General features: G+C 40.2%; 1 protein-coding gene across 1 annotated transcript in view; it reads right to left on the bottom strand.

Annotated features, from left to right (window-relative positions):
* Nucleotides 1-25999, bottom strand: part of CHST8 (carbohydrate sulfotransferase 8) — a 176782-nt gene that overhangs the window by 4305 nt on the left and 146478 nt on the right. The window lies entirely within an intron of this gene.

The raw sequence follows: 25999 nt of genomic DNA, 5'->3' as shown, positions 1-25999 counted from the left end.
TACAGACTGTGTTTTGCCAAATCTCTTGGCTTTTACAGTGATGTCTACCTGAAAATATAATAATAAAGATGTGAAACTCCTAGAAAGCATCTTTAGCAGATGTGTAGGATCTCTCTACTGTTCCTAAGCTCTGCTAAATATAAGTTGATAACACAGGAATGTATAATGGAGAAAAAAATCTTAATTATGAAACTAGTTTGGAGCTTTTCAACTCATAAAACTGCTATCGTCACTGTTGCTTAAGAACTTCAGTTGCTTGAAGACTGTGGTTTGATAAGTCTGCATTATGAATCTACGGCCTTTTTGACTAGGACAACTACGGGTAAAGATATTGCAAAGCATTATAAGAGAAGGCATCACTGGAGTAGCTCAGTCCATTCAGATTAATTTTCATGGTACTATGAAAGCTCTCAGAAACACTGTGCATGCACAGTTCATGTTCTACCTTATTGCAGTTTAGTAACTCCAACTTATGCGATCAACCATGTTTTTTTTTTTTTTCTTTTTAAAATGAGATCTACAAACTGGTGTTTATAGTAGAGTCTGAGTAAAATTGCTGTGGTTATTTCTATGCTGTTACAGCTCACCTAGCAATGCTCATTACTCTTTTGGCTCCTCTTTGAGCTTGAATTCCACTGTAGCAATTTCTTAGCAATAAATTAAAGTTAAGGTGGATGGGGGTATTGCGATTCTGTGCCTATTAAAAGCAAAGGGCATGTTATTTTTACTTCATCAGAAATAGGTTCCAGACATCTTAGAGAAGGAGTCTTAAACCTCCTAGCTGCTTCTCAAACTGCAAAAGAACGAACGTATATTCTAAAGAGAAACAGAGCTAACCTGTAGCATCCTTTTGTGGGTTCTGGAGGATTAAAACTGATTCTGTTGCACCAGGCTTTAGGAGACGTTATTGAGCTGTTTCCCAGTTCCTGATGTGATCGGTTAAAGAACCACATTTGTTCTACTGCTGTGTAATATGTTACAGAGCAATGAAGGTAAGGAAACTGCTGTCCAAAACGAACAGCAAAAACTGAGCACCGGCACTCTGAAAGAACTGATACTAGAACATGGGTGATCTGTTTAAGCCATGAAAATGTTCTGTTTGTCAGCAGAGGTAACATCTTTTATCCTAACCCTAATGCATAACTTTAAGCCACTTGAGCTAGATTTGCGTTGGCTGCTCGGCCTCCACACTAAGGCATCGTTAATACAGCTACTTGGACTAGTTACTTAACTTTTACTTTAGGCTTTCTTGAGGCAAAGCTTGAAATGAAGTATTATTTTCCTTATAAATTCAGAATATTGTTATGCTATCTCTTCTCTTACAGGCACAAATCATATGTGAGAGGTACAGTTTTTGACAACATGGTTAAGGAATTTAGTCTGGTGGTGTGGGTTGGTCAATTCTGCTCATTTTCTATGGATATCTTTTGGTTTCATGTGCATAAGTAATATCATGCACTCAGTAATTCTCATAATAGTGTTATTACAGACTGTAGGCACAATTCTGTTCAGCACCAGTGTATTCTTCTCAAGTATTTAATTTTTTGGTCTTTCCTTAAACTGGATCGAGTATTGTTAGGTCATGCCTCGTCCTCTGTCATGGATCATAGAATCGTGGAGATTTACTTTGGCTATCAGTACTGTCACCATGCATAGGCAAGAATTTACATATTTAAATACTTCTCCCACTGTGAACTAGTTATGCCTGCCAGTGTGAGATAGGAGAATGGTTGTGTCACCCTCCCTGGAAGATAAGATCATATAATGTCTACAGATCCACTCCCTTTCTGAAAGCATTTTGAGCTTGTCACAATTGAAAACATAAATAGGTGAGAAAAGGCTTGGTCACCTGTCGGAAAACTGCGCAAGTATTTTGGACAGAATCAGATGCAAATATCAAAGCATTTGCTGTGTCCAAATTGTAATGTAAAAGTTAGGTTAGGCTTTTTTTCCCCCAGATTTGTTTGGTTGTGGTCATTTGTTCTGACTTCAACGGGAGCAGTGATAGCTTGTAGCAAAACCACACACTTTGTGTAATTACCTGTTAAAGTTGGTATGTATCTGCCATGAATAATAATTATTAAAAAATTTAAAAAAAATTTTAAAAGTGCAAGGAGAAAATATGAGACCGATCTTTTTTGTGGTTAATTATGATGTTTTTGTAGTAGTGTTTCATAAAGGTAACTTATTTGAGATTAATACCTTGCTGTGCTTAAAGAAATTAAAAATAAATGCTAGTAGGAGATGAGTAACTGTTTAAAAAAAAAAAAGATTCTTCATTTACTAGCTTTAAGATGTAATCAGAACAACAATTTATGTTTAATGTAAATGTTTGAAGCACTTGCCAATCTCTTCAATGTTTTCTGAATTTGTGACTTCTAAAGTTGGCTTCTTCTAGCTGTCTTACACTACAGTCTGTCACTTCAGGTTTAAAGCTACATGGAAAAAACCTCTTAAGTGCCGTGAACTCGGGGAAGTTACATTGCATAGATCTACTATACTAGTCAAAATCTAAATTTAATGTTATGCTACATCTTTACTGTCCATGTTACTTACCAGCTTTCAGATGTTATTGCCAAAATGGTAACATTTTTTTTTTGGCCATAAATAAAGCATTGATGTCTGCTGCACCCAGGTGAAGCTAGTGATCATTAAACATTTGGTGCCAGACATGATGATGACCAACATCTCACTAGTGTTCAAACGGAGGCAAAACAGCCAAGAGACAGAATCATTCTATCAATTGTACATCACTTATGTCAGTTTTCATGGGGTTCTTTTCTCTTCCCCTTGTGCAACTGTGGTTTTCCAGACCTGAGCTCAGCCTATGTTTTATGTCTGCTTTTGTTGTCTTTCATGAAATACGAGCCTTGTGCTTCATCCAGTCCTGCCATACAGGCAAACCCATTGTGAGCTGCTTTTTTTAAAAAATGCTACTAGCAACACAATAAAATGGCCTTCATCTTCCCCATGTAATATTATATAGCTTTGCCTCTCTGCCTTCTCTTCAATCTCTGCTTCAAGACCTAATTTTGGTTTGCCTCTGGTGTTTTCCTCTGTTCTGAGACTATACTACAGCTGAAATATTTCTTAATAAAAATGATAACTTCAAGTCTGCATCTGTGACTCCATCCCTTAATGGGCTTCTGTGAGCAGTGTATACTGGTTTGCTTCATCCAAACTGATTTGTGAAATAGGCTCAGGAGGGGCCGTTTCTCTCGTTGCATGAACATCTGCCTCAAGTCTCCTACCCTCGTGCGCTCCAGCCTCAGGTCTTTACTCAAAGGCAACAGCATGTACTTAATCGCAGAATGAATAATAGATTAGTACTCAGAATTCCAATTAGCATGAAAAATTTTTAGTTTAAAAAGGATTTTGCCCAAAATATTGGTCAGATCATCTTTTTTTTTTCCAACTTTTTCATCGTTTAAAGTGAGCTCTTAGCTTGTACAGTATAAAAACCCTGCCCATTTCTGATCCTGACTTACTCTGGTGTCTAATTATTTACATACTTGAATTAAATTACTCATTAAAGAAACTTCATTATTTTTAAGATTGCTACCATTGTAAATTATTTGTTTTTACATGTATGTATAATATACATATGTAGTGTACGTATTTGGAATACCTTTTAAATATATAAACCTCTTGTTAGAAAATACTTTTATTTTGAAATTGAGGCCTAATTAATAGAAAAAATTTATGTGTGTGTATCTCTTTTAATTGTACGCTATGTGTATATGTTTTTTTTAGTCTAAAACTTCTGGCTTATTTGATCAGGGAAAACCCCCTTGGAAGTCCCCATCTCAGCTGCACACACAGTACCTCCTTTTAACACAGACGAAATTAATGAGCCAAAGTAAAGAAGGCTGAGCAAAGCTGTAGCACATCTTGAATTGTGGCTGCAGAAAGAAGCAAACCTCTACAGTGACTCCGTAATCCCTGACCTCTCTGAGTCGCTGGAGAAGCTGCAGCTCTGCAGTGCCACTTCCCACTGATGAGTAAACTTTTCCAGCGGGTGCTCTGGTTAAACCATACGCTGCTGAGCCCCGGTCGAAGCGAAATGCTCGGTGGCAGGACAGGCATCGTTGGCTTTTACAGAGACTTGTGAAGCCACGTATTTCTGAGACGCAGGGCGTTTATTTTCATGTCTGTTTCGCACTAATTGTTGCAATGGTAAAGATAATGCAAACAAGTTTTACTCCTTTCTGTATGAATGACAGGGTGTGTGCAGGGAAAACCATAAGCCTCCCGCGGTTTGACCAAAGAGCCTGTCTGTCACTCCTGAAACGAACGCGGTCAAACTCAGTCTCCTCAGCACCATTCACTTTTATGGCACCTTTTTGTATTTGGTGGCAGAATAATTATATATATGACAAGAATGATTTTATTTATCTATGAATTGTGAGAGTGAATTATTGGGGAACTCGCTGGTAATGCAGCTTTTCTGGAAAAAAATTAGATGTTACTGTAAATATTGTATTCTGATATTCATCGCTACAGTACGTACCATGTAATGATTTCTTTTTTTTTTTAACGTTGCATCGTAAAGCATAGTAAGTTATTTGTTACTATTCCAGCTTTTCACAGGTGAGAAGCAGAGAGGCTAATAGTTGTGTTTGCCAAACTGATCCGATTTTAGGTCGTCACCTTTTGAATTACAAACTCAGATATTGATTGTCTGACACCCCCATGTTACCGGTCAAATTAAATAAAAAAAATAATTAAATGCAGACTCATATGGTGAGTCTGTAGTAATTCCTAGATTAGAATGTAGGTATCTGACTTCTCATCATGGTGCTCAGTTCACCACATTGCAGATGCTGGCTCAAGTCACGAGATGTAGTTTATCCACCGAAGACTAAGGTTTGAAGCCCAGGTTCTGCTGCTTATCTCTGGATGTCTCATAGCGCGCATCCAGCTGCCTGGCTAGCACGTGTCCGTAACGTGCCCCACGTCGGTGGGCTGTGGCTGTAGAAACATCTCCAGCGGGTGTGAAGCTGGCCCGGGGGGGCTGGGGATGGAGCTGCTGTGGGTGAGATCCTGCCGCAAGCTTCATCGCAGAGCACACGGGCTGCACGCGATATAAAGCTGCAGCTTCTTGAAGAACCTCCCTGTGAGAGTGACATATTTTTGCCACAGTAGGTGGTGTGTGTTCCGGGGGAGTGCTGATTTTTATAGCCATGATGGAGAGCAAGGACTGTTAACTTGACAGTACTACTTCTCGCTTCCATGGTGCAACGTTAGTATTCTTAAGATGCAATTATTGGCTCCTCTTTGGCACTTTCTACAGTCTCTGGTTTTGGCTAACATTTGCATCCTTTTTGTTTCTGTCCCTTTTTTTCCTTTCCCTGCATAAAGAATTCGCGGTCTTTGCTCTGACTCTGTGATCCAGCACTTCTGAGGGTGTAACAGAAGTTAAGCTCATAGTATTTCCAGAAACAAAAATGTCTGCATTTGATTAACTCCATTTTAATTGATCCTTCTCAGTTTGAAACTTAAGTTGTGTTCTATTGCTTTACTGTTGTCCTTGCCAGCAATGTTGATGCTAAAAAACCCCAGATCTCTTATAGAGAAAATCCAAGTCGGACATTTTACACTCTTCAGAGGGACGTTCATTAACAGCAGCATCTGACAGGATTGCGTTTTTATTCTAACAAAAATATACTGCATTTGAAGTAAGGCTTATAGAAAATAAATATTTGAGTGCAGTTAAATACAACAATGTTTATTTGTTTGCTGTGCAAATGTTAAACCTTCTGATGTTCTCGCTCCTCCATGGTTCTGGTATGTAACATCGATCTCCCATTGCGCTTTGTGGCAAAGACTCTGACTCTTGAGTCCATCTGTCTGAGTTAAAGGAGTTGAAAACATATCAGACAGCTTTGATGGTTGTTTCCTTTGCACAGAGGGGGATGGATAGAATGTTTCTGTGGCTATTTCCAGTCTCCAAAATAGCCCCTTGGAGCCCTAAGTAGTTAAACATGACTCTAGGTAAAGAGCTTCTATTTCCCTGGTTTGGGACGGTGTAAGAAGTTTGCAAAGCTACTGAGGGTTAGGAGTTTTCTATCCCTTTATGAGCCTTCTTTCACGTGTGAGTTCCTTTGTAAGTCAGATAACTCATTCCTCCTCAGTTCTTAGCTTTTTGTTTCAATCCTACCGTTGCCAAGCATGCAGTTTTTAATAGTTTAAATGCAATCTATTTGAGGAACTTTGAACCCTGACTTGTGGCTTATTCTTAAGCAGTTGTTGTGGTGAAGTAGAATACTTCCGAAAAAGACAGCCGTTCATCGTTGTTTTCCCCTCTCCTGTGCTAGTATTGTGCACAAACTGAATTACTTCACATGGGTCTTGTGCTTTTCAACCCGAGTGAGCTTCAGAGAGGTGGGCATCAAATCTAAGTGAGACCATCCATCCCAGAGGCAGCAGGCAACGCAGCATCGGGCTGCATTTGTGTCCTGGGGTACTTACGATGGCAGCAGCTTGTGTGCACTTCAGTCGATTAAAACGCGATTACTCTGGCTTTTTGTGACTGAAATGACTTTCCATCTTAATGAAGTAAGGGAGTCTCTGGACAGAAGTACTGTATATGGGGGAAGTAATGCAATTCTGAAGGGCATACCCTGGAAATAATTAAAAGCATTTGGTTCATCCATCAGTTTGAACAAGAAAAAAAATTACAAATGGGGGACCCAAAGTAGAGATCAGCACACACGTTAAGTGACTTTTAATGTTTGCCACTTGAGGACTTTCATACTGTCAAAGAACTTGGTATTCCCAGTTCATTTGTGGTACCAGTAGCCAATCCTGTACCTCCAAATCGAGCAAAACTGCACAAAGTCATGAAGTAATGTCCCTCTTGACGTTTTACCTTAGGGTGCCCTTCGTACACAGTGTTCTCTGCTTTTTCCAGTAAGGGATTCTTGGAGCAAAAGATGACAGCGTGGAGCTGGTCCCCACTGTTCCTAAATGTGGGCGCACCCGAGTGCCGTGGTTGGGCCTACACGGTGTTCGCCAGGCAGGGCACCTGGGCTGCCCTCCTGCGGCTCTTCCCCCCACATAAAGGCTTTGTGCCTCTGGCACAACTTGCCTCCTGGCTGTTTTGCTGTACCGATTTTTGTGTTAAGGGTACGAGTAAGAAGTGCCATCTCCTGAAACTTCCGCTTGTTTTTCCATTTTTTTTAAACACAAATTCATGTGAGAAATAATTGTCAAAGCAAGAGAGAAGCAGAAACAGAAATGGTAGCGTTTTACAGGAATGTATTCCTTTTGAATCAAAACCCAATTAGAGTGTTGCTGTGACTTCCTGGTGCGTCCCACCACCTACATCTCTGCAGTGGCTTTGTTAGTTCAGTATTGTTCGAAACTGTGGTGTTAGTCTTGTCCAGAAAGTTATTAATTTACATTCAGACTTTGTAACGAGGCTTTCTTTCATCTGTCCTCTACTCCATTGTTAAGATCATAAATTGCTTGAAGAGAAGCTTCTTGTATTATTTAGAATTCAAAGCCCCTGATACTTCTTTGACTTGCAACGTGCCAGAAGAGCAGGTATGTGAACCCTTTAGAGAAAGACACATGCTGCTGTGTTTTTTCATAATGTTTTTATGTTCTAAAACACACTGAATCCATCTCCTTGCCTAAATAATCACGTAACTTGCACTTGGTCTGTTTCCTTGATAGCTAATAAAACTAAGGGAATTTATATTGCAAACTCAACTGAGTGAATACAAGAAGCTGTTTGTGAATTTATTGCGAGGAAGGTACCACTACTTGTTTACTTAGTCTTCTCTTTGCTATTTAGCCATCCTAATTAGAGAGTGCTATTTTCTGACTTAATTTATATTTGATAAGAATTCTATGAAGAAAGCAGAAAAGTCAAGCCTGTGCTATTACACTCCCTATTCCTTTTGTGAACCTATCCCTGGGAATATTGTTAATGAGCATCATTAGCTTTCAGGCACTGTCAGCAGTTACTTGCAATTTATACTTAATACCTTTCAGTTATTCTCCATTCTCATATTTAATATTTGCATATTGCCTTCATAGCGTGACTTTGACAAGGACATTACCCTTTATTCAGGTTTATTAAAAGTAAAAGCTGAGGTTTAAAATATAGCACTGTATTTACGTTTAGTAGCCTGTAAGAACTATCCAGGTAACCAGAGGAGTTTCAGTGAATCTCCAGCAAGCACCTCATGTAATTTGTGACTGCAGAGGAGGAGTTGGCAGCCGGCCGGAATAGCTCACCTAGAACCCCAGAAAGGCTTCAGGAAGTTGTGCAAGTAGGACACTAAAGCTTCAGTGTTCTTGCTACCGGAGGGAAGACAAAGTAATACAGGTAGAATTCTGGACTGCTTTCGTGTCGCTCTGTAGAGACATTTCTTTGGGAGAGAAAGCGCAAATGGAAAGAGGAGGCTGCAGGCAAACTGCAAAGGTAGATCTACCCAGACGTGCCCCTGAGTGGTGAAGTTAGCTGATTTGCTAGATGGACCGTAGATCATACCCCGCAGATGCGCAGCCAAATGCTGGATGTTACTCTGTGTTACAGTCAATTAGCTGGAACTGATACAGTTTCCCTTTCTCCTGTTCTCACAGTTAATTACCGACAAGTCTTCCTAGCGTAAGAGATCAATACGTGGTATTTTCAAAAAAAAGTTAACATCTGCAACTTAGCTACAAAACATGCTGCAGAAGGGGTGATAATTGGCCAGACTCTTCGTTTGTGACCTGTGAGAAACAAGTGGGAGATGGCAGTTCTGGGAAAGCTGGGTGTGAGGGGTTGAGCTCTTGGCCAGGCCTTTTATTCCCGACTAATGAGCATCTGAAGGACAGTGGTGACTCTCTGTTAGTCATGTCTCACCGGCCCTACTCCTCTCCTTTGTGGAAGACTCCCTATTTCTTGTTCAGGAGCTCACTTGCACTCCTTCTCCAGCCAGATTTTAGTGACCGATTGGAAGAACAATTTGCTTGCGTAAGACTAGTGTCTTGGATTGACTCTCACATCAGTAAGAATGAGGGGGAAATGGTTCTGCTCAAAACCTGAGTGCTGACTACTTCCACTGTCTCTGGGACTTTATATGGTTTCCAGGGCTTGTCCAGAGCTGGAAACCCGTGTAGGAAGAGTCAAGGTGCTAGTCTTGAGTTTCAGCGAGTTTGAAACTTTTTAAGGGTAAGTGCAGGCCATTTTAAGACGTTCTGAAACTTTTGGAACTCACAACTTAACATTTTTGTGTAAAGCTAGAAAAATTCATGTAAAGCTAGAAAAAGTGGCTGTCATTTAATTTTAAAGTTTATAATGTTTTCTAGAGAACTGTCCTACTCCCTGACTAAAGACAGTCAAGCGAGGATGCTAGCCAGGAAGATAAATGATGGAGTAATCAGTGGTAATTCAAGAAAAATACATGAAGTTGAAAGTGGCAAGGAAGTTACATATCTCCTGAAATGACTTGGGAATGGTACGGATCTCCCCACTCTGAAGGGGTTGTGCCTTGTTACCTCGTGTGGTGATCCAGACCTTTGTCTTTCCAAAGTCTTACGCAAGTGAATACTGAACTTAGTAACAAGCTTTCTCTTTGTTCTTCCCATTTTTTGCATTCAGTGGGGATACAGGTATTTCAGAGATGGACTTGCAATCAAAAGTAAGGGGAAGACAGTCTGCAGTGGTATCTGGTTTGGGAGTTCTGCTGCACTCGTGGCATACTTCACATGGCTTGTGTGAAGTGAGTCTTCCAAAATGGTACGCTTCCTTTCTGCTCGGAGAAGGAGCTGTAATCACCTGTGTTGTGTTTACAGCTGTGGTTGTGTTTTTCTACTTTGGACACCATGTTGAGGGATTTGTCTGTGTCTGTTTCACCAAAAGGGTGTTATGTGGCAGCTGCTCACCTTTATGTCGTTGAAGATAATAACAGTGCTTTCTCCAAGAAATTGGAGACGTGCTCTAAGAAATGTACTTGAAACAGAGAGGAGTGAAACAGACTTATTCCACCTGGAGGTCTCTCTGGTTTTAGTACTGTGGAGTCTCTGAATGTTGTAATGTTGTTATGTTGTTTCAAGAAATGTTGTTTCAAGAAATTAAGGATAACCAAGCCAAAGCACAAATTAAGTGAATTGTTCTCCAAGTCCAATTAATAAAGAAACAAACAGCAATGCTGAGGTGTCAAAGGACTTGAAGGCTATGGTAGCAGATGGCATGAAACTGCATCACAAATCAGATGTAGCAACTCTGCCTGACAAAGCCATGCCAGCAGGTCAAAGAGGCAGTCAGATACTGCTTTTGTCCCTGGAGGCCACCAGGCATATCAGCAGGGACTTCTCCATCAGTAAAGTGGCGGTTTGGTGTTCGTGTTTTCTCCTTGGCTATCTAAATGTCAATGAAAATTGGTAGTAGGACACCTGGACAGCAGGACCTCATGTCTGCACAAGTTGTCAAATATCTCCTTACCTTAGTGTAAGGGGCAGTGCTTGAGGGCAGGAGGGTTTTTTAAATGAGAGAGAAGTTCTTTTGTTCTGGTGAATGGGATGAAGAAGCTTCACTAAGGTAGGATAATAGTCCTTGCTGCCTGAGAAATCTCTGACTCCTTAACCCTAGGCAACAGGAGAAGAAATTCATAGTAACTTGAGAAAAGAGTACTCAACAGGGAGAGAGACTGAGAAGTGTTAGACTTCTCTCAGGAAGAGTTGAAATGAACAGAGAAACCTATTCAAGGTGGAAATGGGGAAAAACTGCCCACAAACACACTTGTGTATCAGATAAGGACTGGTGGTTCTCATTAGGTCTCAACTATTTTAGCACTGGACTGTGCTAAAATGGACACGCATTGCTGAGGGTACTTAATGCTTCACACGATGTGTGAGTGTCTTGCAGGTTCAGGTGCTTATAGAACATATGGTTTGAGCTTAATGAAGCATTATATCATGTGGACATTATAAGGCAATTCAGCAGGAGTGGGATTTCATGGATGCTTGCTCTGTTAACCACTGCTCACAACCCTTCCCATTAGGTACTGGATATCTTGGTGTTTGATCCATTTACAGCTTGGTACCTGCATTGGAGGGAAGCCTTTGGTGCCTGTCTCCCTGCACCCTGCCCAGCACGGCTCTGTTTCTCCATTCCAGCATTATTTTTCTACCCACAGTTGACTGCAAATACTTTGGATGGGGATGCACAGGGAGCTGCTGCTAAAGTAAATGGCTTTCCCCTATCCCCGTGGCTTTTCTGTTCACTTTACTAGTCGCTGCCTCTGCCAGGTCACTGCGTTGTCCTTCCCCTCCCCTGCACAATTTACGAACATGGGAGCTGGCAGAGAAGTGAAAGAGAAGATGCAGCAGTGGTGTGCCAGTATACCTCAGGTATGCCGGGGAGAGAAAAATAGCCTTCTGTGGGGACTGGGGATTGTGCTCCTCATCTCCACACCTGGATGAAGTACGTTGGTCTTCTAAAGGGGTCCCATCTGTTATGGCAGGAAGAAAAGGCAGGTATTCTCCATTTGGTCACTCTTCCCCATTTCCTACAGGTGCCGCTTCTGCCTGTGCAGCCGCTGCCTGGGCTGCAGGAACCAGAAGGGCTCCAGTATAGTTGCCTCTCTCTGTGGGACCTGGAGCTGCCGTTTTATGGCCATATCTGCATTTTTCATTCACATGTAATAGCACTTGCTAATTTTTCTAGTATCCCGATGTAGAATGGTGCATCATCCCAAGAAGGGGTTGTATGAACTGAGAGATTGAGTTGTTTGCATCTACCTTGAGAACCCACGTGTGGGATACAGTTGCTATGCCAATCGAATCATCTCCTTGTGTAAGTTGGTGCGTGCAAACAGTGAGTAGGCAATTGGGTGCTGAATATGGTTAGCTACGAACCTAACTTTTGTTTAGCTGATGAAAGTGTGTGAATGTGTCTGATTCCATTGAAAGCTTTTCTACGATGATCATTGTTCAGAGCATTTCAATATATTCGTGGTTCACTCAGTACATTGCATACAATTACATACAGTTCATTCTCTTCATTATGCATTGGCTAAAGGATCTCTGAAGTAATCTCCCACTCTAATTCAGTCTTCTGAGACAATCGTCTTACGGACAGAAGTGTTTCCTGAGAACGAAGCACACCATTGACTGGATGTGTGGCTTACACACTGTAATTCAATATTGCAGCTCTTTCTTTCATGCCTCTGCTCTAGCGCTGATGAAAGCCCAGGACTGTAGCAGAAAACTGTGCACATGCAGGACTTTACCTGTCTGACCATTTGTTTCCTCGGAAATGTAACTCTCTCATGTCAGATATGGACTTTTTACTGAGCTGCTTAATAGCTTGTTGAGTTTGTGCTGAGAATGCCTGCAGGTTGCACTCTTACGTGGAAACACTAGATAAGACCAGTTTTTAAATCTTCGAGAGTTGTATGCAACTCCACTAGGTAGCCCCTAAGTCTCAATCTTTTGTGTTCGTCTCAACTGTTTACTAATAAATATTTTACTTTTTGACAAGTCAGTTAATTTCAGTCTTTATTTCCACTTTTGATGTTATATTAAACTCTTTTGCATTCAAAGTTGTGACTTCATTGCAATGGCAGGTGACTATTTCATTTAAAATGAATAGTGCGCATCAGAACCTTTTAGTATTTGCAGATCTGATTTGGTGGTCTTCTCATGGTCCTGTAGTTGATCTACCGGGGGAAAAATATAACAGAATTTATATTTCTTACCTTAGTGTTCCCTACAGCTTTATTACACATTGTCCAGGAATGGAATGTTTAAAACTTCTGAACTCCACTGTCTGAAGATTTGCTACTCTAAGAATCGGCAGCACGGGTTTTAAAAAACCCTTTGTTACAGTAGTATAGCAGCTCCTGTTTAAGCAAGAGTTAAGTTATGACTGTATAGCACTGTAGTTGAAAATATGAAAAATTGGGCATTTACTTTGGTGGGTACAGGATCGGTTCCTCAGTGAGCGAATAGAAATGCATTGTCGCTTCTGCAAGTGACGGCAAACTGCTCTCCTCATCTTTTTACTTGTGCCTTCTCCTCTCACTCTGCTTTTCCCAAAGAGGGTTGAGAAGTTAGTGCTGCTCCACTGAAACCATGTATTTTGGAAAACCGCAGTGGGCTTGCAAAAAGCAAATTTCTTCCTGTTAAATTTTATTAGAGGAAAAAATAGTTGATAAAATAGTTAGTGACTCTTTTGGTTTCTGCAAGAACTTTAATGTAGGAAAACAAATGTGTTTAAAAAATACTCAGGATATAGTTTTGGTCACATTTTTTCATTGTTTTTGTGTCTGCCTCAAGGAAAAACTAAAACCATCAGGAAGGTGTATGGAAAAGAACATCACTATTTCACACGCACTTGCTGCTTCCCAACCTTTTCTCCTTGCATAAAAAGGGGACGGCATTTTATAAACTGCCATAATGGCCTGCAGGAGAAGCTTTAGTTATCCAAAAAGTGAAGATGTCAAAAACTATGACGTAAGGACTAAGTCAGAATTAAAACTTTTTTGTGCCCTTCTTTAGAATGACTTTAAATGTCTGTGTTTCCTGATGCAAATCTAGCTTTGCTTCCCACCATTTTAGATTTTCATCTTAAAGCGGCGAAGGCCTTCTGGCAGGGATTGGGTTTATGCTTTTCCAGCAGTCTCCGATTCTGTTTTCAGAGATGCTCCAAACTTTCTTTGGTGGAGCTGAAATAAAGTGAAACTTGCAAAGGCGCACCACATGCCATTTCACACCGCTTTTTCTATACCTTCTGCTATACGGGACATAAAGATTCCATTTATTTTGAGAACTTACATAGTAGCATGGCCTTGAGTCCCTCCTCATAACTGCTTGTGCATTTGGTTTGTTTGCAGAAAAGTGAAATTCTTCAGAGTATATTCCTCTGAGAATCTCTCCTGTCAGTTCCACCAGAGGAACTTGAGAAACCTGTATTTTCACTTCTATGGTTTGTATGTGGTGCAAGGCTGATAATCTTATAAAAGAAGAATATATCTTTCATGAGTAAAATCAAATAATTAAAATTATAGGAAGTTTGGTCTGATTTCAGTTTACCACCTCCTAAATTTGAATCCATAGCCCCATTTTGCTTGTAAACAAATGAGCCTCCAGACTATCAATTGACATCATTTCCCTTTTTTCCCCATTAAGGAAGGTGGTAATTGCCAAGCTGTTGACAGCAAGTGCTGGAAGAAGCAATATGAGTGATTTCCTTGGTGACTGTCAGACTCTTCAGACAAGGCTTTCAAACTCCATGCGTATTAACAGAGATACGCTGTGGGACGGGTAGGCAATGGGGTCTTTAGCGAGCTTGTTTCTTGCCAATATACTGAAATTGGCTACCGGCCGTTCCAGCTCCGTACCGGTCTATTAGCTTGGGGGGACTCACTGAAAGGCTAAATGGTTTATTGCATTCTTTATTTTTACAGAGAAGCAATAATATAATAATATCCTTAAAGTTTAGACACAGAACCTCTGGTATAAAGTCTGAACATATTTTTGCGACACTGGCTCCTCAGGAGATCTTTTCTGTAGTGACTGATTTTGTATTTCATACATGTGGTGTGTTTCTTAGTGCACTCTGTCAAACCGCAAGACAGCAGATAACTGTCCAGGAGTGAATTAATAGAAGAAAAATTCTTAAGTAATCTGCTGTTAGTAAATGGCTAAGTATGGGTCCGGCAGTTTCTGAGTTTGGTACTTAAGGTAGGCAACACTCACTTTGGGTCTTGCTGATTATGTTTTAAATGGGCTTAATTTTCAACAGTTTGCAAGATGGTAGGTTTCAAAGCTGACGTGACATAAAACTACAAGCTTATGGGCTCATCACTGAATCTCTCTGCATCAGCCTCCACAGCTGTAAAACAGGAAGGATGTGCTTTCCTCAGGAGCGCGGTGCATGGTAACTGGTTGACCGAGAGCACAAGTGGTTGGTGCTCTGCAAACATTGTAATAGTGGTCTCCTTAACTGGGGATTATATTGCAGATCACGGGCAGTGCTTTTGAACAAGGAATGACTTCTTTTTTTCCCTGATTTCTGCCCAGGAGTTTTTCCTGTCGTATTTTGTGCTGCCTTCTTTGTCTTGGAATTCCTTGCAAGTTCTGCCTGTGTTTTTAAGTTCCCGTTGATGGACATACTCACTGTTGACACAGACACTTTCCCAATGCTCCTACTGTGCATATGCTTTGGTGGTACAGACTTTCAAATACCATTATCCAGTTGTTTGGCCTTGCACTAAAGTGTCACAGTGGACTAACCAATGTAGAGAATAGCAATACTCCTTGCAAAAGCTAGACTTGTGTATATGTGAACTACTTGCATGATTTTTAGTGTGGGGGCTTGTAAGCTTTATTTGGCTCTATGGAGTGTTTCAAATTAATGTGGATAGAATATGCGGCTATTAAATCAAGAGGTTTTAATGTTTTGGTGTGGAGTTTTGTTTGGTTTTTTCTTTTTTTTTTAAAATACTACTTTCTGGTCGTATTCTGAAAATCTGCATAACTAACACTGTCTAAAATAAGCCTGTTCCAGTAATTTTTAGTGATGATTTCACCTTTGTCAGTACGATAATGCGACAAAATTATTCCCTGTTATATTAAGGCTACAGAGATCTAAACCTAGCTGTAGTGTCTTTGGTTAAACCGTACTGCTCTGTGAGTCCTCCAGAAGGAATTAGTCTGTTTTATTGCTGTGCACCACTTTTCCCCACAGAACCGCGCCGCCTCCTAGTTCTCAGGGTTCTCTTTCTTCTCTTTCAGCACCCTAAAGGCATCACAACAACCAAAATAAATATACACAAACATCTGAAGAGAGAAGTGCCTATTAGGATTTCTGATGTTTTGAATGTTTTTGCGCCGTCCCTTATCTCTGCGTGGCTTTGTTTAAGGAATAAGCTTGCAAATAATTAGAAATCCAGATAGGGATTTCTCTTGCCTTAAAACTACACAGGGACTGAGGAACCCTAATTCACTTGTTACTGAATTAGAGAATTATCGAATACTAGATGAACGTAATACAGAAACCCTGGGTCAAGTGAAGAATCCCATTTGTTTCAACTGGATGTAATTATATTTATCTGTATTTTATGTTTCCTTTAACATACGTGAATGTTCTAATAGTCATGGCATGTAAAATGCTGCTACTAGTTCAAACTATTGAATAAAAATTCCCTTCTTCTCTGCATCACTTTTATTGAAATTGAGAGGGAGGTAGCAATGGACAACACCGTATCCTGTATTTTTATGAGAATACTGCTGATTTCATTCTAAGTAAAAGTTATTTTTAATTAAATTAAAATCTGCATAGCGTTTTAGACAGTAAGTAACAGCATTAAGAACCTAAATCTTGTTAGACATAATCTAATAAGAGCAGTAAATACTTTAGTTGACTTTTATTGTCCAAGTTCAGAGAAAAAATAGATAAGGTACATTTCCTGCAAAAAGCACAACGTGGAAATCTGTAATGATTTTCTTCTCTCTTTTTTCTTCTTTTTATAACTGAAGCTGCTATTCTTAATGTACATGAAAGCCTTTGTTTTTGCAATTTTGTATTTTTTAAAAAAGGTATTCTTCTAGAACTTTATGCAATTCATAACTAGGTTACGTAGTGAAAGGTAAAAACCTGTCTGTTTTATGTGGCTCACTTCCTAAAAGTGAGCTTGGACGGTAGCACCACCATCTCTCATCAGATGAAGGTGAGCCTCAGAACAGTATGGGCATGAAGGTGTTGGGCTTGTAATACTTCTGCTCGTGGTCCGTTATTTCTTCATTGATCTTTACAAGCCTATAACTCTTTTTAAAAGCATGTCATTAGATAGATATTGAAAGGAAAATGCTGATGGTGGCTCTACAAAACCAATAAAGCTGCCTTTATTAGCTTTTATAAAAGCCTTTATTGCTCGTAGGGTCTTAGTCTCAGCAGGCAGTGAACCACATTTAGGCACTTAAAACCTCTTTCTCACAGGCATCTCCAGAAGCCTTCGCCTCTGCACTTACAGTGCTCCACCCTTGTGAACATATTTCTTTTCTAAGATTCTGCCCTGCAAAGTCAGAATATGGAATGCTAAACATACGTACTGCTCCTAGGTGCTGCTAACCTGGGGAAGAGGTCCATGGTGCCTCCTGGGAAAGGAGCAAGTTTCTTTCTGTTTCCGGTATTACAATAGCTAAGACAGTAAACATTAATTTTCATTAAGCACTTTGCTATAAATCTCAGTTTAATATCCGTTTCAGATGTTCTAGATAAATCCTTAACCTTTCAGTTGCTCCCTCTTGTAATCCTGTATCAGTGATGAATCTTGGCAGTGACAAATGGCACCGTTAGACCCTGCAACTCCTTCTGTTCATATTCTTCCCTTTCCGTTTTCTTTTGAGGGAGGAGGAGGGGAAAAGGACAGTCTGGGGAAGACAGTTGGAATACTAATGCCCGTAAATGGCATCCTCTTCCTTCTTTTCCTCCCCTTCCTCAAACTCTGAGTGTGTCTGCAAGGATCACAAGTTGCCCTCTTAAAAAAATAAAATAAAAAAATCAGTAATTTGACTGATATAAACCATTTGCTTGGCTTGGTAGTAAATTAAGCGATGTTAGATGATCAATTAGTGATGTGCAGCCTTCCAGATCACTTAGTTCCAACATCAGTGCACATAACCATGTGAAGCGGGTAGATTGGCTCCTGTGGTAGGAACTGCCTTGTGCCATTGAGATCACTCGCAGTGACTTTACTGCACTCCTGCAATAGACTGGCTGATAGCATAGCCACTGTGATTGAAAAAGGGATGCACGCCTTCCTACAGCAACCAGAAAGCCCAGAAATCAGCTCCTTCTTAAAGTTTCCAGACCTCTGTGGCAAAAAGGTTACCAGTTGTTCTACTGGAGAGAGAACCATTGTCATACAACACGAGAGACTTAACATATGGCACCTAAGTAGCTGATCTGGGTTGGACAGGAATGAACTTGAACTCTGGAACTTGTGGGTCTGCCCCACCTTTACCAGCCACCCCCTGATGGGAAGAGCGGCAGACAGGTACAGTACCAACTCGCATTTAGGAATTGTGTTATTCCGGGTGTCAAAGGGCAAAAGTAATTCAGCAATAACCCTGTCTTCCCAAGGACAAAACAAAAACCATCCTGTACTGCTTTTTCCAGTTAAGATCCAGGTGAAAACAGGATTTTGACTCAAGGTTAGAATGTGACTTTTAGTGTAATGAAGATACAAGATCAATTTAGGAAACTTTCATTTTGGGAATATTCAGTTTCTCTTACAACGATATTTCTTGGAATGTAATTTCTGTGACTATTGGAAGTATCAAAGCGTAATATGTTTAAAAAAAACCCAAACCAATTTCCACCCCCCCCCCCCCCCAATTCTACTAATGCAATATGAGGTGTTTTAATTTTGTGCATTTTCTGTTTTGAAGAAAAAAGTACAGACAATAATTTTAAAAAATAAAGTTAATGGAACATGACAGCTCCTATGTAGTGTAACAGTCTCGTAGTCAACACTACTATTAAACTGTCACGAAACAGCATAAACCAGTTAAAATAAAAAGAAAAAACAGAGGTTGCGCCCTTGTTTGCCATGTGGATCGGGGGGAGTTAAGCCACTGCATGGAAGTGCCCTGTGTCACCTGCAGGGACTCCCCTTGGGATGCTCCGCCACAATGTGGAATATAACAGTAAGGATAATGCTTCAATAGCATGGTTTTGTTTGTCACAAAAAATAATTAAATCTGTCCTGTCTCTTTGAACAACTGCAATGATTTTTGTGCTATTTGTTAATATATTTAGATTAGATGCTGAAGTGAAAGCCTAAACACGCTGTCATCTTCAGACACACTCAGGCAATTAGAGTGCAGCTTGTGTTATTGTTTTATAATTCAAGCCTAGTGAAGTCATAAATTAAGAAGGTCATTAAATTTTCAATTGCATTAATAGGAAAATTCAACTTATTAAATTCTTTGGCAAGGCCTCATAACAAAACATTGGAAATGCATCCTTTTTTTTTTCTTTTTCTATAGCTTTGTGAATCCCTGTTGCCCAGCTAGCCTTCTCTACCCTTAATATAGGAAAAATAAAGTAATAGGGACAGAAATTGTAGAAAGCAATGATCCTCCTTGTCGCGTTTTAAAGAACGTTTTAACGCATTCTCCTGGCTGCCGGCCTGTCCCACAGAGAGATGGGGGCTCTCAGCACAAGGTGCTGCACCTTCGCGCTCTGGGCTCGGCTCTGCTGGGTTTGTAGCCGTGGATCGAGTAGACTGATACCACTATTTCTATTTGGCAATGCAGGACACAATTTGATGCTATAGCTTTGAACTATTTAAAAAAGGAAATACTAAAAATATATCTGTTTTCCCTGCAATTGGAAATTGTATGTATTTAACAGAGCATGCAAATACAAAATCGCTCAGCGAGCGAAGTCTGTACTGCTAGAAATGGCTTCATATCCCTTAAAAATCATAATGACTGGATTCATGGTTGTGAATTTCTTTACTTCATGAAGCTTTTTTTTTTTTTTTTTGGTACCAGCTAGTGGTTCAAGGCTAAATCATTTGGAAACTAATATAGTTACATCCCGTTATGCTGCAGGTGATTTTTTTTCTTAAATTACTCACTGTATGTTGGTATGCTCACATTACAACAGTACTAAAGAAATTCTTCATTCATCTTGATGGGTAGTGTTGGTGTTTAATTTATTCAGTGGTTATCTCAGTTATTGCTGAATTGTGGTGAGAACAGACAGAGAAATGATTGTGAGGGGGTATGGAACGCTTCACACATGGTGATAACTTGCTCTAGATAAGTATATACACAGAAAAGAAAATATTTGGCTAGATCATTTGAGGACTTCATTGTAAATGTGAGTTTTTTCCGAATAGTAGACTTACAACCTTCCTGTTGCGGGCTACCATTCAAAAGATAATTTTTGAGTGAAAAAGCTGTCTTCTATATCCAGTCGTACCTACCAAAATCATACCTACTAGCTGTTTGCTTAATCTGGATGAACAAATGCCACAGGGCAGAAAATAGGTCTGCGTTTCTCCAGGCGATTCCAGGGCATCGTTTCTGAGGCGCGTCCCCGGAGCACGGGTCCCGCCGATGGCTCGGTGAGCCCCCGACCTCCTCGGGACCCCAGGGTTTGCCATCAGGGACCCTTCAGATTCCGCCCTGCGCTTCGCAGCAGGGCAGTTAGCAAGGCAGCTTTTGCCTCGCAAAGGGTTGTTCCCCTCTTTCTGCAATGTGGATGTTTACAAGCGAGTGGTATTTTGCTGAGCAGATGGTACCGGCAGTGAAAGGACTCACTTTTGGTTTGAACCAATATAGCTCAGCCTTAGGCCAGTTCTTCCTGTGGCAGCTACACTCCCGTTTGCAGTTCCAGGCTTGCAAGGATCGCTGATGTTTGTTAGCTGTATAATAAAGAGCTGAGATATAACGAAGGCCGCCTGTCTCATGCTCACAGGAACAGGATTTCATATGGAAATGTAGAATTTCATGTCAAAATGTGATCTGCATTGAAGATGCGCTTGAGCTTGTTTTCCCTGATCAGCGTCATGATGAAAACTGCTTTCTTTGGTTTGGTTTAAGCATTTATCTTTATAGTATATAGCTATAACCGAACAGTTTGGTTAAACTACCCATGGTTCTGTGCAATGGTTTCTTAAAGACGGTTTGTTAGAGCAACAGGTTCTGGCTTTCCACTTTTTTTCTGTTGTCAATTAGAATAATAAGTTTTAATGTACCTTTCCATTTATTTCTTTAAACAACTCTGCTGCAATGAAGCATATTAAATAATTTCATTAACCTTGGCCTAGACTTGCACTAAGAATCTCCTTAATTGGGCAAGCGTAGCACAGATGTGAGGTCTATGATTACTGCAGCTATGCCAATCTCCTGGCAATGTGTCATTTTTAATGTGACAGCTGTATTCCCGCAATCAAGGGTTACAGCTCCTGGCAGCGTGAAGTTCTCATTATGCCATTTCTGCTCTGCAGTAAAATAATTATTTCAAAGCAAGCTGCTTCATTCTCATCCCGAACCTGAGATCAGAAGTCTTCCTGTTTATTCTTTTGTGACTTTTCATCTAAGCGTTACCTGCAGCACCTGGGTTCGTGTTTAAAAGTTAGTGTTTTGAGACTGACCTAAGGTGTATTACTTTAAAAAATAAAATATAATAAATATATATATATATGTGTGTGTGCATATATATAAAAGTAACAAACCGAAATCTGTTCCAAAGTACATTGCGCCTTTGAGGCAATGGGCTGGGAATAGCTTAAAATTATAGGAGATTTTTTATACTTAATGATGTCATATACACATTATTTTATGAACTGGTCTTTCAGTTAATCTATGAACTATTAAAACGCGTACTTTCTATAATGATTTAATCTCAGGAGTTTAAAAATAAAAGCCATGCAGTGTTCATCTTGAGAAGTTGCCCCAGCAGAAGCCTGAATCAATTTGACTGATTTCACTTGAGATATTTTCAAGAAGAATATTTTTGTTGTTTTTGTCTTGAAACAGTGAATTTTCTTTAAAGTCCAAGTGGCAAACAATGCATAAGAGAACTGTTAAGAGGTATTATGTTACTGCAACAATACGCTCATGTTTGCAGATATCAAAGGCTTTGGACAAGCTGCCCCTCTCTCCCCTTCCCATTTCCAAAGAGCAACTGGTTTTTAGTGTCAGAGACCAAAGAATCGACCTAAGTTAAATGGGAAAGTAGCACAAAAAAAGCCTGAAACAGTTCTGAATTATAACTACATGACCAAAAATAGAATCAGCTTTTCTGGGATCTAATAACTACAGTGGTGATAGCAATTGCAATGGAAATTAGAAAAGCATCTTGAAAGAGAATCACTTTTCATCAGCACCTTATATTTAATAAATCAGTGCTGAATTTTAATTTGTAATTCAATTTCCTTAATGCGTTCACCTTGTGTAACTGAGAAATCAATATCATTGGATGGATGTATTGTTTTTCCCTCTCTTTAAAGGTCACGTCCTGATTCAAGCACCTATAAAAATTAACATTTTTCAGTGGTTTTAGAATAGATAAGACTTCTCTGTAGCCTTAAGAAAAGTATACTAACGTTCTGCTTTTAGCAGCAGCATAGTTTGATACATTACTGCTGTGTGACAGACCCAATACAGAATCCTTATTAATAGTCCTATTAATGTTTCATCTAATGTGAGGGAAATGGTAAATAAATTGTGGCTTTAACCCACTGCTGAGCTTCCAATTACTATTTTTCTCCCTATCTGCTTGCAATATATCATTTTTTTAATATGACTGAAATGTTCTAACAATCAAGGGTTAGGATCCTAACAGCATGAAGTCCTCATTACGTGATTTCTGCACTACAGCAAAATAATGATTGTGAAGCAAGCTGTTCTCCGTGTAACACTTACAGAATAACTCATAAGACTACCCATTTACCAGTTTCTGGTTATGGATTCAATTACTTCATGCCTCGGGTTTGTGGATGTTGGAATCATGTCATGCATCTGTCTTGAGCTGCACCATAAAACGCATTCAAAGTGAATAAATTACAGGTGATGTTCCCCAGAAGCACTCTGAGGGTTTTGCTTTCTCCCAAGCCACTCAAGGCCGTGTCTTCGAAAAGTTTAATGAAGGTTTCATAAACCATAAAAAAGCTCACTAGAATGTCATGACCTTCTTTCATTTTCTGATACTGCGCAAAAAGCTCTGTTTTCCACAATTAACAGGGAGAAGAGTATTACACTTGAGAGACAGCATTTAAATGGTGTGTTATGGTCCCAAATACATATCAAACAGAACTGAAGAGGTAAATAAACAGTATTTCAGATGGCTATGCAGATGTCATAAAGAGAGATTTTATTTTTCCAAACAATAGATCTTTGTATCAAATTAATACAATTTGCCTCCTTCAATATGGAGTATAAAGTTGGCAAGGAGATGAAATCATAAATACTTAATTATTAGCAAGCGACTCTAGGTACAGCTGCTGTATATCTACTATTTCTTATGTTAAGCATGTAGCCGGGAAAAATTCAAGGTGCCTGACGGTACTTCGTCTGACCTATAGCCCCATTCCTTTCCTCCCTGTTACTACCGGATAAAATTAAGGATAAAATTAAGTTAATGTAAGGCTGACCAAATGTTTTTTAGAAAAGCCTGTTCTTTCAAGAGGAAGGGATCCTGCTGCGCTGACAGTGTGAGAAGAGTTGGAAACGGTGAACAATTGTTGATGGGTGATCTGGAGTAATTGCCAAGTTTGAAACCCTACCAGCGTAGAAACCACACCACAGATATAGCTCAATTATTGATCATGCTTTTATGAGAAATTTAGCATCAGCTATTGTTTGTTTGTGCTCTGGTGCCCAGGAGAATGTTGAAAACGGATATAAAAAATTCACTTGGAGCAGGGTCTTGCTCTTTTTCCTCCTGGTTTGGTGTTTATTTTTTTTTATTTTTTTTTATTTTTCCTTCTTTCCTAGCTTTACCCAGCAGAGTTTCGGGGAGAACAGGACAGTAAGGCTACCAGTATAAGTTGTGCATGCTGTACTGCCGTACCTTGTGCCTACAGCTCCTGCTTTGCCGTGCAGGGCACCCAGCTCATCAACGGAGCTGAAGAAAACATGGCCTCAAACATTTTCCTCTCTCACAAGTACTCTGAAGCAACCTGAGGGGAAAATTAAGGTTATTCTGACATGATGAGAAAGGATTATGCACAGTAAATTCTTAACTGTTTCAGGAATTTGGCTGACTGTAGCAGACTGCCAGGTATTCCGTGGTGTGTAACTGGGGACCATGGCTGTTGCACGGAGGGCCAGACCACGTACAGGCACTGCGTTTATAAGCCTTTTGCCCTATAAAATTAGGCTTCTATACCTCAGAAAATAGTTTTCCTGGAGGGTGAAATATATGAAGAATTTTTGGATGTAGATACATGGTTTTGACACTCTTGCTGTGCGCGAAATGTGTGCCTGGTGGGTACGAAGTGGGAGGCACTAAAACACCTGCGGAATTTCTCGTCAATACGCACAGCGTTTTTCAGTTCTCATTGCTGAGCTTGATCTTTTCCCATCCTTTTTCTGTGGTAGCCCCTCACATCTGGAAAGTAAAAGCACAGCTCGTGGGACGTGTTGGACAGTTGAGTAAATTGGCGCAGGTATTAACTTAATAAAGAAAAATCTCTACTTCAGTCGTGGTCCTGCATCCAAGCCAGTGATTTCCTGTAGGCTTTCACAGCCCTGCTACAAGGCCGAGTACGGAAAAAGAATCATCGCGGTGGAAACCTACAAGAAGGTTTGGGAAAGGAGAGCATTCCCTTACAACATTATAGGGTAGCAACTAACTTAATTGCTTTCAGACTTCATTGAGATATTTTCCGTTTCTTCCTCACTACGGGAATATAATTACATAATACATGGTATGGCACCTGTTTTGCCGAAGCCACAACGCTCGCTTCATTGGGACCAGATTTTTATCTACAGTGCTTAAAACTGGTTTATGTAATAGAACTGGCTGTTGTTCTACGGACACGCATAAAGTGAGCAATACTGACTAGGTGAGACACGCCTGGCCGCTGAGCTGAGAATTATAGGTCAAACTGCATAGTGCACCTAGCTAGTATGTCAAAAAGAAACCGAAAAGTTAAATAAACGGGCCATTTATTGCAAGATGATCAAAAGGCAGAACTGTGAAGCCTAACCTTTACGCAATCCCAGCTTGCTTTAACAGTTCTACATCTTCTAGAAAGAAACCTTGGGATTTCCATTCGTGTACTTCACTAGAGGTTGGCTCCTTTGTAATCTCTATCTTATTCTTAAATAGGAAAAGCATTATTTGCTTTTGTGGATGCACCTAAATGAGTGCTTCCTGGAGCGACTGTCATGGACTCAGGTATCTGTCATACCCCAGAATTAAATTCTAACTATGTAACATACCTTTAGAGTTGTTGAGTAACGCTTGGTAGTGTGAAGCATGTGAAGTTTCACAGTGAATATTGCATTTTTACAGTCATATACTGCTAGTTTTTCAACAATGTCTTTGCACCTCATGAGTATTTGCAGCATTTTTTTGTTTAAAAAAATCCTACATTTAGGTACTCATAAGGGTATAAATTGCATAATGCTCAGAGTACCTTGCAGAGCTGTTATAAATACGCAGAAACATTTTTTTCATCAATAAAGAAATCCAGTGAGCATGTGTATGTACGTGTGTGTGTGTATGTGTGTATATATATGTATATATGAGTTTTCTAACTGCAGGAACATTACATGTACCTGCAGAGTAGAAAAAGACTGATCAAGGCTCTTGAGCTGTTGCCCTTGCCTGTGTTGTTCTCCGGCTGAACACGCTATTCCGCCAGTTCAGGCATACCAGGCAACAAGGTTTGGTGAGACCTATTGAACGTGGAATTTTCACAATGGAACTGCACGAATTTATTTAGCACAAGCATCTCTTTAACTATTAAACTGTGGATAACTGTCTGGCCTCTGCTGTAGCGTTTGCTCCTACGTAACGTGGCTGATAAAATTGGGAATATTAACTGGAATACAAAATACAGCAGGAATGGCTCTGCACGAGTCCAGTCTTGGCTTTGCTTCCCCCGAGCGCTTTGGTGTCAGGAGGTGTTTAGGAGGTTCTCGGTGGGGACGGTATGTGTTGCCACAGGGGGATCCTGGAGGGGGCGGCTTCTCCTGGGCAGCCACAGCAGCCTCACTAGGGGGGACTTAAGGGGAGTCGCAGAAAGTGATATCATTAAATAAAGGGGGTTGACAAAATTCTTACCGCACAGCTACCGTTGAGTAATCTTTTCTGTGATGATTTGTTCAAAATGGTGAACAAAAAAATTTTTAGCACTCTTCTTGTTACAATATCTGGCTTTTACCCATGTTTTTGGTGTGTGTGAGCGGCAGCAGAGGGACAGCAGTGTTGTGCCGCTCAGAGGATGGATAAGCGGTGCTGTAGGCATCGATAGATTATCTGTGTGCATGAAGCAATTCATAGATCCGTAAGCAAAGATGGTTA

Source organism: Rissa tridactyla, chromosome 4, assembly GCF_028500815.1.
Source record: "Rissa tridactyla isolate bRisTri1 chromosome 4, bRisTri1.patW.cur.20221130, whole genome shotgun sequence".
NCBI classification, from domain to species: Eukaryota; Metazoa; Chordata; class Aves; order Charadriiformes; family Laridae; genus Rissa; species Rissa tridactyla.
This window is presented reverse-complemented; position numbering and strand designations above follow the sequence as displayed.